The sequence below is a fragment of the Vicia villosa genome, unplaced genomic scaffold, assembly GCF_029867415.1.
Source record: "Vicia villosa cultivar HV-30 ecotype Madison, WI unplaced genomic scaffold, Vvil1.0 ctg.002353F_1_1, whole genome shotgun sequence".
NCBI classification, from domain to species: Eukaryota; Viridiplantae; Streptophyta; class Magnoliopsida; order Fabales; family Fabaceae; genus Vicia; species Vicia villosa.
Window position 1 is genome coordinate 128,596 of NW_026705904.1, and position 10,931 is coordinate 139,526.

Genomic DNA, 10,931 nt, shown 5'->3' on the forward strand with positions numbered 1-10,931 from the left:
TCTATCCTTTCACCGGATATAAACAAAAGTTCGATTTTGCGTTTGAAATAATAGAATTTGATTTTGATTTTGAAAAGAATGAGAAAGGGATTACCCTAAGAGGTGCAAGTGTGATTGTGTTTAGATTCAGATATTTTATCTTTGAAGTTAGTGATCTAACGATTCAATTTTAATCTTTGACATACACGCAGTTTATATGTGCTGGAATTTAAAATGCGGAAATGTAAAATGCGGAAAGTAAATCTACGCTATTACATCGATTGTGCAGGAAATGTAAACTACGCTATTTACATGAATTTGACAACCTATACATTTATCTAGGAATTTAAATTGCAAGAAAATAAAAGAAATGTTTTTGGATTTTTTCATGATTTGTTTTAATTATAATAAATGCATGATTAATTAAATTAAAATGAGGAAAAAAGATGAAAATAAATTTCAAACCTAAAAATTAAGCTTAAAATATGTTCAAAATGTTTGTTAATTAATTTTAAAACAAAACTAATTTTTTTGGAATTTTTGAAATTGATTTGAAATTTATTAAGTTAATTAATACATAATTATATAAATAATTATACAAATAATTAAAACTTGAAGAGAAAATTATTCAAAATATGTACAAAATTAGTTTATAATATATAAACAATATTTAATATAAAGAACAAATTTTTTTATGATTTTTGATTGGGTGAAAATAATTAAAAGATAAATATATGCATATTATCTAATTAATTACACAAAATATTCAAATTATGAAGAAAAATAAAATATTTTTATATCAGAAAATAAAATATTATTTTAGAAACTTAAAAATATTTTTTGTGTATTTTTTGGATTTTTAAAACTATTTTTAATTAATTTAACAAAGAAATTAAAATAAAATAGAAAATAAAAAGATGAATGATCAGGTGTGGTATTTAAATGAGGACCATGGTAAGGATGAGTGTTTTGATGCGTTGGATTGAGAGTTTAATGAGATCAGACGGCCCAGATATTGAGGTCACATGGAAAGATGATGTAAAGCGCACATGGGAACCCAGGATTCAAAAACACTGGCGCGCGCGTTCTATCCAATGAGGTGAGGACACCTCATCATCTTCAACCTCCAGCCAGCACATTTAACAGCGTTTTTATGAGAAAAGCGCTATAATAGATGTGTTCTAAACCTGCAAAATAGCGAATAGGGTTAAACCATAACATAAATTTTTCGCGACATGCTCTTTTGACTGGGTTTTCTCTCCTGAATTCGAATATGGCCTTAGTTACTTCTAATTTTGCTTGTAACGAAAATCCCTAAATAGGATCTAAGAACCCTAAAAATGGTAACCTCGTATACAAGCATCCAAAACTTAATTAAACTTCCAGAAATGATCAACACATCAAACTAAACTCAAATATATGTCTACATCTTGCTAAGCATGCGTGTATGATCAAATACGAGTTGATTTATGTTTGAACAAACCGTGGCTTGTGGGGCTCGATTTGTGAGGATTTTGATACTTTAAATTTACTTGGACAAGTTCAATGAAGTTCAGAGATGATGTTTGAATGCTTAGTTTGTATTGAAAATGACTTAAACTTAAAATTCGAATTTCAAGTTTCTTTGAATTTTTACAAGTTTTTACAAGAGTGATATATGCCTATGGGAGCTTCTAAATTCGTCCTCATATTTGATGGAGTATGCTGAGCATTTTATAGGCCATGAGGTGCTTAGAATTGAAGCTAAGAAGCATTCATTGCTTGGTTGAATTTTTTACTTTCAAGCTTAAAATTCAAGCAACCATTGCTTGATCTTTCCACACCTCTTGCCCTAGGCCTTCCTTGTATCTTCCTTGCTGCAGATTGTAAGCTAACTTTGATGAGTCATGCTTTGAATTCAAGCTATGTTTTGTCCTTCCTTTTTTCCTTTTTAATTTAATCTTAAATGGGATAAAATTAAACCAAAAATGAATAAAAATGATGTGGGCTTTGTCTTGGTCGTGGGAGGCCCATTATATCATGGCAAACATGTTTGAACTATGAAAACTTGGTCCCATTTGGAAAAAATACATTTTTGAGCAATGTTGGTTTCATGCATTTTCCCAAAATTTAGCCAACTTCAACAAGGTGTAAATCCCTCAATTTTTGTCATATGAAGGAGATGTTGCAATTTTTGGAAACCTCAAAGAGTCCTCTAACCAATGTCTTTGGTCTCATGTCAAATGATTTTTGATGCTCCTTGTGTGTCCTTTTGAAAAAAGTGTCTTTTTGTTGACTTTGAAAATGACCTGTAATGTCTTGGTTCATATTTTTCAAATGGTGAACCTAATAACCATGGGACCAATTGCATTTGAAAGATAATTGAATTTCCTTCAAGATGAGATTTGGTTTGAATTTTTTGGATGAAGGATGAGAGAGTTATGACCAGTCAAAGTTCAGTTGACTTTTTAGGAGAAAACCCTAATTTTGAATCTTAGGGTTTTGTTGATTTTTGATCTTTCCTTGATGAATTATGATCATCCAATGATCAAATGATGAATCCTTTGACAAAATATGGATGTTGACAAAAATTTTCATTTTTGACTGTCTGTTGACTTTTTGGTCAAACGGGTCGTCTGTTGACTGTTTGAGCTGCCGACGGTGCGTCTGAGTGAATTGAAATCTGAAAATTTGTATGATGGTACTTTGAGATATATGGAGGTCCATTAAATCCATTTGAAGTCTCAAAAACTTGTTTCTCCAGTACAGTCTGAATCCCGGACTCTGCGCCTGCAAAAGATTTAACTCTGTACCAATTGCGTCAATACTACTTATCTGTAAATAAATATCAAATAAATAGCGTGTGTGAAGTAATAAACAGTACTTGGCGTTTGCGTAAGAGTAAATCCAACAGCGAGCCAAAATACTGTATAAGAAAAATTCTAAAAACTAAGTATTTCATATGTCAGGATATTTGTGAAATAAAAATCCATGATTATATGAAACTCCTAATTTTTAGATTGGAGTTTTCTTGAAAAAATATGCGGGCAAATTTTGGGGTATAACAGTTGCCCCTATTCAATCTTCTTAAACCTGAAGAGATTGTTTGAAATCTGAAGGTAGAAGGTGATTGAATATTTTAGATGCCCTGAAAATTTGCACTTACCTTGATCGGTTGTTTTTGAATGTTGTCTGAGAAATGTTGTTGGCAGATCGGAACATTACCTGGGATGGGCTTTCAGATGCCACCTGGCAAATGTGTTTGATGGTTTGTTCACCAGAATGAATCCATTGATTATATCTTGATGAAGGATTTGAGAACCTCTGCGTCGACCGTTTCGGAACCGTCCAAGGTTACCGTTTTAAGTCTAGGAGGATGATCGTTACGGAAGTGTCCAAAGTTTTTCCGCTTTAGATTTTGAAAGTTGATCGTTGTGGAACCGTCTGAGGTATCAGCTTTAGATCTTCGATGGTAGATCGTTCTGGAACCGTCTTAGGTATCAGCTTTAGATCTTCGATGGTAGATCGTTCTGGAACCGTCTGAGGTATCAGCTTTAGATCTTCGATGATAGATCATTCTGGAACCGTCTGAGGTATCAGCTTTAGATCTTTGATGGTAGATCGTTCTGGAACCGTCTGAGGTATCAGCTTTAGATCTTTGTTGCTTGTTTTTGAGTTGATAAGTGATTTGAAAAGAGAGATCTCTTCAGAATGAATCCTTGGCTTGATTATATCTGAGAGGACTGCTTATTTGAATAGAGTTCAAGGGGAACACTTTATGTGATTGAGAACATCTTTGTTGAAGACATCCGTCAGCCTGAAAAATCAAGTTAGTGATATGCAATGGCGTGATGTATGTAATGCATGAGATTCTCTAACTAAAGGAGAAATATGCATGTTATGTATGCGTTTGTCATGAAACATTATATGCTGTGTATGAATATGCGTATGACGTATGATGTATGATGTATGATGTATGATGTATGATGTATGATATATGATATATGATATATGATGTATGATGTATGATTGGGAAAATAAAACCCAGCTAGTCAGTCATCTGGAGATGAAGGTATTGTGATTGTTGATGATCTTTTGAGTGGGAATGAGGAAGATGCATAATCCTCCGATGCACTATTTGACCAAGTCCTGGTGTGGAGACCACACCTTCTGGAGATAGCAATCTGGAACAGCCCTGCTGGGGGATAAGATTTCTCGAATCACTTCGTTTGGAGAGAAAAATCTTATCGAGGAATTTGCTGAGAAATGTATTTCTCTGGGGGATTTTCTTCTGGTGCTGGTTTCGGGATGATGTCCCAATGATTGAGACATTACCTGAATGTTGTTCCTGTTTTTTTTGGTAAACATCAATCATATTCAAATGCACATGTTCATTCAAAATTATCATTGGGACGTTTACGTATTCAAAACAGAAAAAGTGAAAACGTTGATTTTGAGCCTAAGCTGCATTGATTTTTGAAAAAGAGCCATGATAGGCTGGTTAGTTCAAGGAAACAAAAATCCTAGTAGTAGGAAATTGTCATAAAGCTTTGGAAAATATTTATAAAGATAAATAGCTATGTGAAAACAATCCAGTCAAGTTTCAATTCTGCTATTGCCAATCTGTCTTCGAGCATCTCATCCCTCGCTTGTTGGAAGAAAGTGATTGGACTGATCGGCGTCTTCGATATGTTGAATCTTGATGGTGAGTAGGCAGCTGAACTGAACATAGTTGTACGCTTTATTCCCTAACTTTTGCCTAGGCTGCCTTTTCAGGTTTCCAGCCTACCGGGATAGTATTATTTAGTCTCTAATTTTTGCCTGGATCACCCTTTCGGGTTTTCAATCCACTGAGACGCTCATTTTTTGCCTAAGTTGCCCTTTCAGGTTTTCAACTTAGCGAGCTTTTCTTTTCAAGTGAAGTATTTTTTGACTATGTCCGCATTCACAGGGTGTGGGAAATCCTCGCCATCCATGGTGGTAAGCAACATGGCACCGCCGGAGAATATTTTCTTGATTACAAATGGTCCCTCATAAGTGGGAGTCCATTTGCCCCTGGGATCACCTTGTGGTAAGATGATGCGTTTGACAACCAAGCCACCAGTTTGGTATGCTTGACTTTTGACTTTTTTATTGAAGGCTTTGATCATGCGCTTCTGGTACAATTGACCATGACAAATAGCTGCGAGCCTCTTCTCATCAATCAAGTTTATCTGGTCCAACCGGGTCTGAATCCAATCGTTTTCGTCTAGATCGGCTTCTTTCATAATCCTTAGGGAAGGAATCTGAATTTCAATTGGAAGAACTGCCTCCATACCATAGACTAAGGAGAATGGAGTTGCCCATGTTGAAGTACGCGCAGATGTGCGATAACCATGAAGAGCAAAAGGTAACATCTCATGCCAGTCTTTGTAGGTTACTGTCATCTTTTGTATGATTTTCTTGATGTTTTTATTGGCAGCTTCCACTGCGCCATTCATCTTTGGTCGATATGGAGAGGAATTATGATGTTTGATCTGGAATTGTGTGCAGAGTTCAGTAATCATTCTGTTGTTTAGATTTGTGCCATTGTCCGTGGTGATCCTTTCGGGAATGCCATACCGACAAATAAGATTGTGCATGATAAACCGGGCCACAACATTCTTGGTGACAGAAGCAAATGAAGCTGCTTCTACCCATTTAGTGAAGTAGTCAATGGCGACCAGGATAAAACGATGTCCGTTGGAGGCAGTGGGCTTGATTTCTCCAATCATATCAATACCCCACATTGCAAAAGGCCAAGGAGCTGTCAGGATGTTTAACGGGACTGGAGGTACATGTACCTTGTCTGCATATATCTGACATTTGTGACAGGTTCGGGAATGATGATGACAGTCTGTCTCCATGGTAGACCAGTAATAACCTGCTCTGAGGATCTTTTTAGCCATTGTATGTCCACTTGAATGAGTACCAAAGGCACCATCGTGTATGTCTTCCATAATCTGTTCTGCTTCCTTCTTGTTTACACAACGAAGTAAAGTCGAGTCATGGTTGCGTTTGTATAGGGTCCCATTACTTAGAAAGAATTTGGCAGCAAACCTCCTTAGAAACTTTCTGTCGTTAATGGACGCCCCTTCAGGGTACTCCTGAGCTTCGAGATATCTTTTTACTTCATGGAACCATGGTTTTTCGTCCGTTCCTTCGGCATCGATCTCATTGCAATAGGATGGTTCATCTTGTCTGTAAATGGTGATCATTGGCGCCTCATTGTCCCGCCTGACTTTGAACATGGATGACATGGTAGCTAAGGCATCAGCTAGTTGATTTTCCTCGCGTGGGATGTGTTCAAAAGTGATTTCTTCAAAATAAGGAATCAGACTCAGCACATATTCTTTGTAAGGAATTAGATTCGGGTGCTTCGTGTCCCATTCCTCTTTGACTTGGTAAATTACCAAGGCCGAGTCTCCGTAGACCTTCAGGAACTTGATTCTTAGATCGATTGCAGCCTTGAGACCCAGAATACATGCTTCGTACTCGGCTATATTGTTAGTGCAGTTGAAGCATAATCTGGCAGTGAATGGTGTATAACCTCCTGCAGGAGAAATGATCACAGCTCCGATGCCATTGCCAAGTGCGTTAGAAGCTCCGTCAAAAACCATAGTCCACCGGGATCCTGGCTCGGGTCCTTCTTCTGGTCCTGGTTGTTTGTAGTCATTGACTAGCATAATGTCCTCGTCTGGGAAGTCAAATTTCAATGCTTGATAATCATCCACTACTTGATGAGCCAGATGATCAGCTACCACACTTCCTTTGATTGCTTTTTGTGAAGTGTATTGAATGTCATATTCTGTTAGGATCATTTGCCATCTTTCTATTCTTCCAGAGAGAGCAGGTTTTTCGAACACGTACTTGATAGGATCCATTTTGGAGATTAGGAAAGTGGTGTGATTTAGCATATACTGTCTTAGTCGGCGAGCCGCCCATGCTAAGGCACAGCAAGTTTTTTCGAGTAGTGAGTATCTTGTTTCACAATCGGTAAACTTTTTGCTAAGATAGTAGATTGCATGCTCCTTTCGGCCGGACTCGTCATGTTGCCCCAGTACACACCCCATTGAATCTTCTAACACAGTTAGGTACATTATCAGAGGTCTTCCTTCCACAGGTGGTAACAAGATTGGCGGTTTTTGGAGATACTCTTTGATTTTGTCAAAGGCTAACTGGCATTTGTCATTCCACCTTTCCACTTGATCTTTCTTCAACAGTTTGAAGATCGGCACACAAGTAGTAGTCATGTGGGCAATAAATCAGGCGATGTAATTCAGACGTCCCAAGAACCCTCTGACTTGTTTCTCGGTACGGGGTATAGGCATTTCTTGAATGGCTTTGACCTTGGCCGGATCAACCTCAATACCTTTGCTACGGACGATGAAACCTAAGAGTTTGCCGGATCTTACTCCAAAGGTACACTTATTTGGATTCAGTCGCAACCTGTATTTCTTGAGTCTGTCAAACAGCTTGTGTAGATGACCCAGATGTTCTTCTTCGGTGTTGGACTTTGCAATCATATCATCGACATACACCTCTATCTCCTGATGAATCATATCATGAAATAGAGCTACCATTGCACGTTGATAGGTTGCTCCTGCATTCTTTAAACCAAAGGGCATTACTTTGTAACAAAAGGTTCCCCAGGGTGTTGTGAAGGTTGTTTTTTCCGTGTCTTTGGGTGCCATCTTGATTTGATTGTACCCTGAGAATCCGTCCATAAAGGAGAATACCTTGCATTGTGCGGTATTATCAACCAGTACATCGATGTGAGGTAAAGGGAAATCATCTTTGGGGCTTGCCCGGTTCAGATCTCTGTAGTCTACACACATTCTGACTTTCCCGTCTTTTTTGGGCACCTGTACGATGTTAGCTATCCAAGGAGGATAACTTACAACCTTCAGGAATCCGGCATTGAATTGCTTTTCAACCTCGTTTTTGATCTTTTTTTGACATATCAGGCCTACTCCTTCGTAGTTTCTGCTTGACTGGAATGCTACCTTCTTTGATTGGCAGGCGATGAACCACAATGTCCGTGTCAAGGCCTGGCATATCTTCATAGGACCAGGCGAATATCTCGACGTAGTCTTGCAACATTTGAATCAGTCTTTGCTTGACACTGTGTTCTAAATCAGCCCCTATTTTGACTTCTTTCTTTTCTTCGTTGCTGCCCAAGTTGATAACTGAAGGATAGAAAAACACTTAGAAAGGGGGGGGGGGTTGAATAAGTGTAGTCTAAAAACTTGAACGATAAAAACAATATGCACAGTTATTTTTATCCTGGTTCGTTGTTAACTAAACAACTTCAATCCACCCCCACGGAGTGATTTACCTCACCTGAGGATTTAATCCACTAATCGCAACAGATTACAATGGTTTTCCACTTAGTCCGCGACTAAGTCTTCTAGAGTATCCTGATCACAACCTGATCACTCCAGGAACAAATGCTTAGACACAAGCTAAGACTTTCTTAGAGTATCCTGACCACCACGTGATCACTCTAATTACAACTGCTTAGACACAAGCTAAGACTTCCTAGAGTATCCTGATCAACACTTGATCACTCTAGTTACTTACAAATTAATGTAATCAAATAAGAGTTTTACAATGCTTCTTAAAAGCTATAATCACAACAGTGATATTTCTCTTAACGTTTAAGCTTAATCTCACTAATATATTACAACAGCAATGTAGTGAGCTTTGATGAAGATGAAGTTTCTGAGCTTTGAATTGAACAGCGTTTCAGCAAGTTAATATTCACAGAATTTGGTTCAGAGTTGTTAACCTTGCTTCTCATCAGAACTTCATATTTATAGGCGTTTGAGAAGATGACCGTTGGGCGCATTTAATGCTTTGCGTATTCCGTACAGCATTGCATTTAATGTTTCACGCTTTTGTCAACTACCTCGAGCCTTGTTCACGCTGTGTCTACTGACGTTGCCTTTAATAGCTTCCAACGTTCCTTTTGTCAGTCAGCGTAGCCTGCCACTTGTACTTTCTTCTGATCTGATGTTTGTGAATATAATATTTAAATATCATCAGAGTCAAACAGCTTGGTGCATAGCATCTTCTTGTCTTCTGACCTTGAAGTGCTTCTGAGCGTGATACCATGAGAATTTCAGTGCTTCTGCTTCTGATCTCAAGTTCTTCTGATGCTTCCATAGACCCATGTTCTGATGTTGCATGCTGAACCTTCTGAGACAAAGCTTCTGAGCGCTGATTTGTGCATACTCTTTATATATTTCCTGAAAGGGAAATTGCAATGTATTAGAGTACCACATTATCTCACACAAAATTCATATCCTTGTTATCATCAAAACTAAGAATATTGATCAGAACAAATCTTGTTCTAACAATCTCCCCCTTTTTGATGATGACAAAAACATATATAAATGATATGAATTTGCGATCAGAAAGAGCATACGGCTAAAGACAAATTACACAGCTATAGCATAAGCATGTGAATATGTCTCCCCCTGAGATTAACAATCTCCCCCTGAGATGAATAATCTCCCCCTGAAATAAATACTCGAAGAACTTTAATAATAAAAGACTTCCCTGATTATTTCGGTAGAGACGATCACATAAGCTTCTGTCTTCAGATAATTCATAGCTTCTGACTTCTGCTTCCATTGGACAGCTTCAGAACTTGAATTTCTTTAGATCCCTAGAACACTCACAGCTTCTGATTCCTGCTTCCATTTAGGACAGCTTCAGAACTTAAATTTCTTTGATCTTCAGAACATTCACAGCTTATGATTCCTGCTTCCATTTAGGACAGCTTCAGAACTTGAATTTCTTTGATCTTCAGAACATTCACAGCTTCTGATTCATGCTTCCATTTAGGACAGCTTCAGAACTTGAGTTTTCTGGATCTTTAGAACATTCACAGCTTCTGATTTCTGCTTCCCTCGGATAGCTTCAGAGCTTTGAATTTCTTCTTACATCACTTCATGCTAGATTGTATCAGAACATTGTTGAATGTACCAGAGCATCATCAGAGCATCTCTACATCCTGAAATGTTACAGAACAAAACTAAACGACAAAAGTCAGCATGAATGAGTTAGAACATAAAATGTGTATCAGAACACAAAATATGTATCAGAGCCATATAAGCCATATAGAATGTATCAGAGCAAATAGACAATGATTTGGATCATATTCTATTATCAGAATTTCTGATCATTCTTCCTTCTTGCTTCTGATTCTGAAGCTTCCTAGCACTCAGCTTGCTTCAAGAATCCAAGAGCTATTTCTGATCATTCTGTTGCTTCTTATGTTGATCTTGAATCTTTGATTCCTGCAACAACACAACTTAAAAACATAGAACTTTGCAAGTTCTGTTAGTAAAGCAACTGATTAAATCAAATCATTTATCACATATTTCTCCCCCTTTTTGTCATATCATCAAAAACATAAAAGATTCAGATAAAAACAAAAAGAAACACACAGAAGAAAAAGGATGATTTTCATTGAAGTTCAAACAGACAAGTTCAGAAGTACACGAAGAGAAGGAAGACAAGATGCACAAAAATAGATGCAGCAAAATCAAAAAAGCAAAAAACAGCATAGACTCAATCTAAGACGGCCCTAGCCTTGACAGGATCTTAGCCAGCATCTCTTGAAACACATTGTTGTATCCATCTTGCCTCTCCATGAAAGCTCTAAACTCAGCATTGACTGAGCTTTGCTCATCCTGTTTCTTCTGAATATCTTCCAGAGTCCTTGCAAGACGAGAAGATTCATCAGAAGAAGCTTCATCACTTCTAACCACAGGAATAGCATTGTGATCTGTAGCTTTCATAGATATATCATTTGCAGGGATTTCCTCAACAGGAACTGATTCAGCAACATGATCTTCTACATCCGCTTCTTGCATAGAAGCATCTCCATATTCTGCAGCAGGAATTTCCGAATCTCCATTCTCAAGTGCCTGAAGAATGGCAGC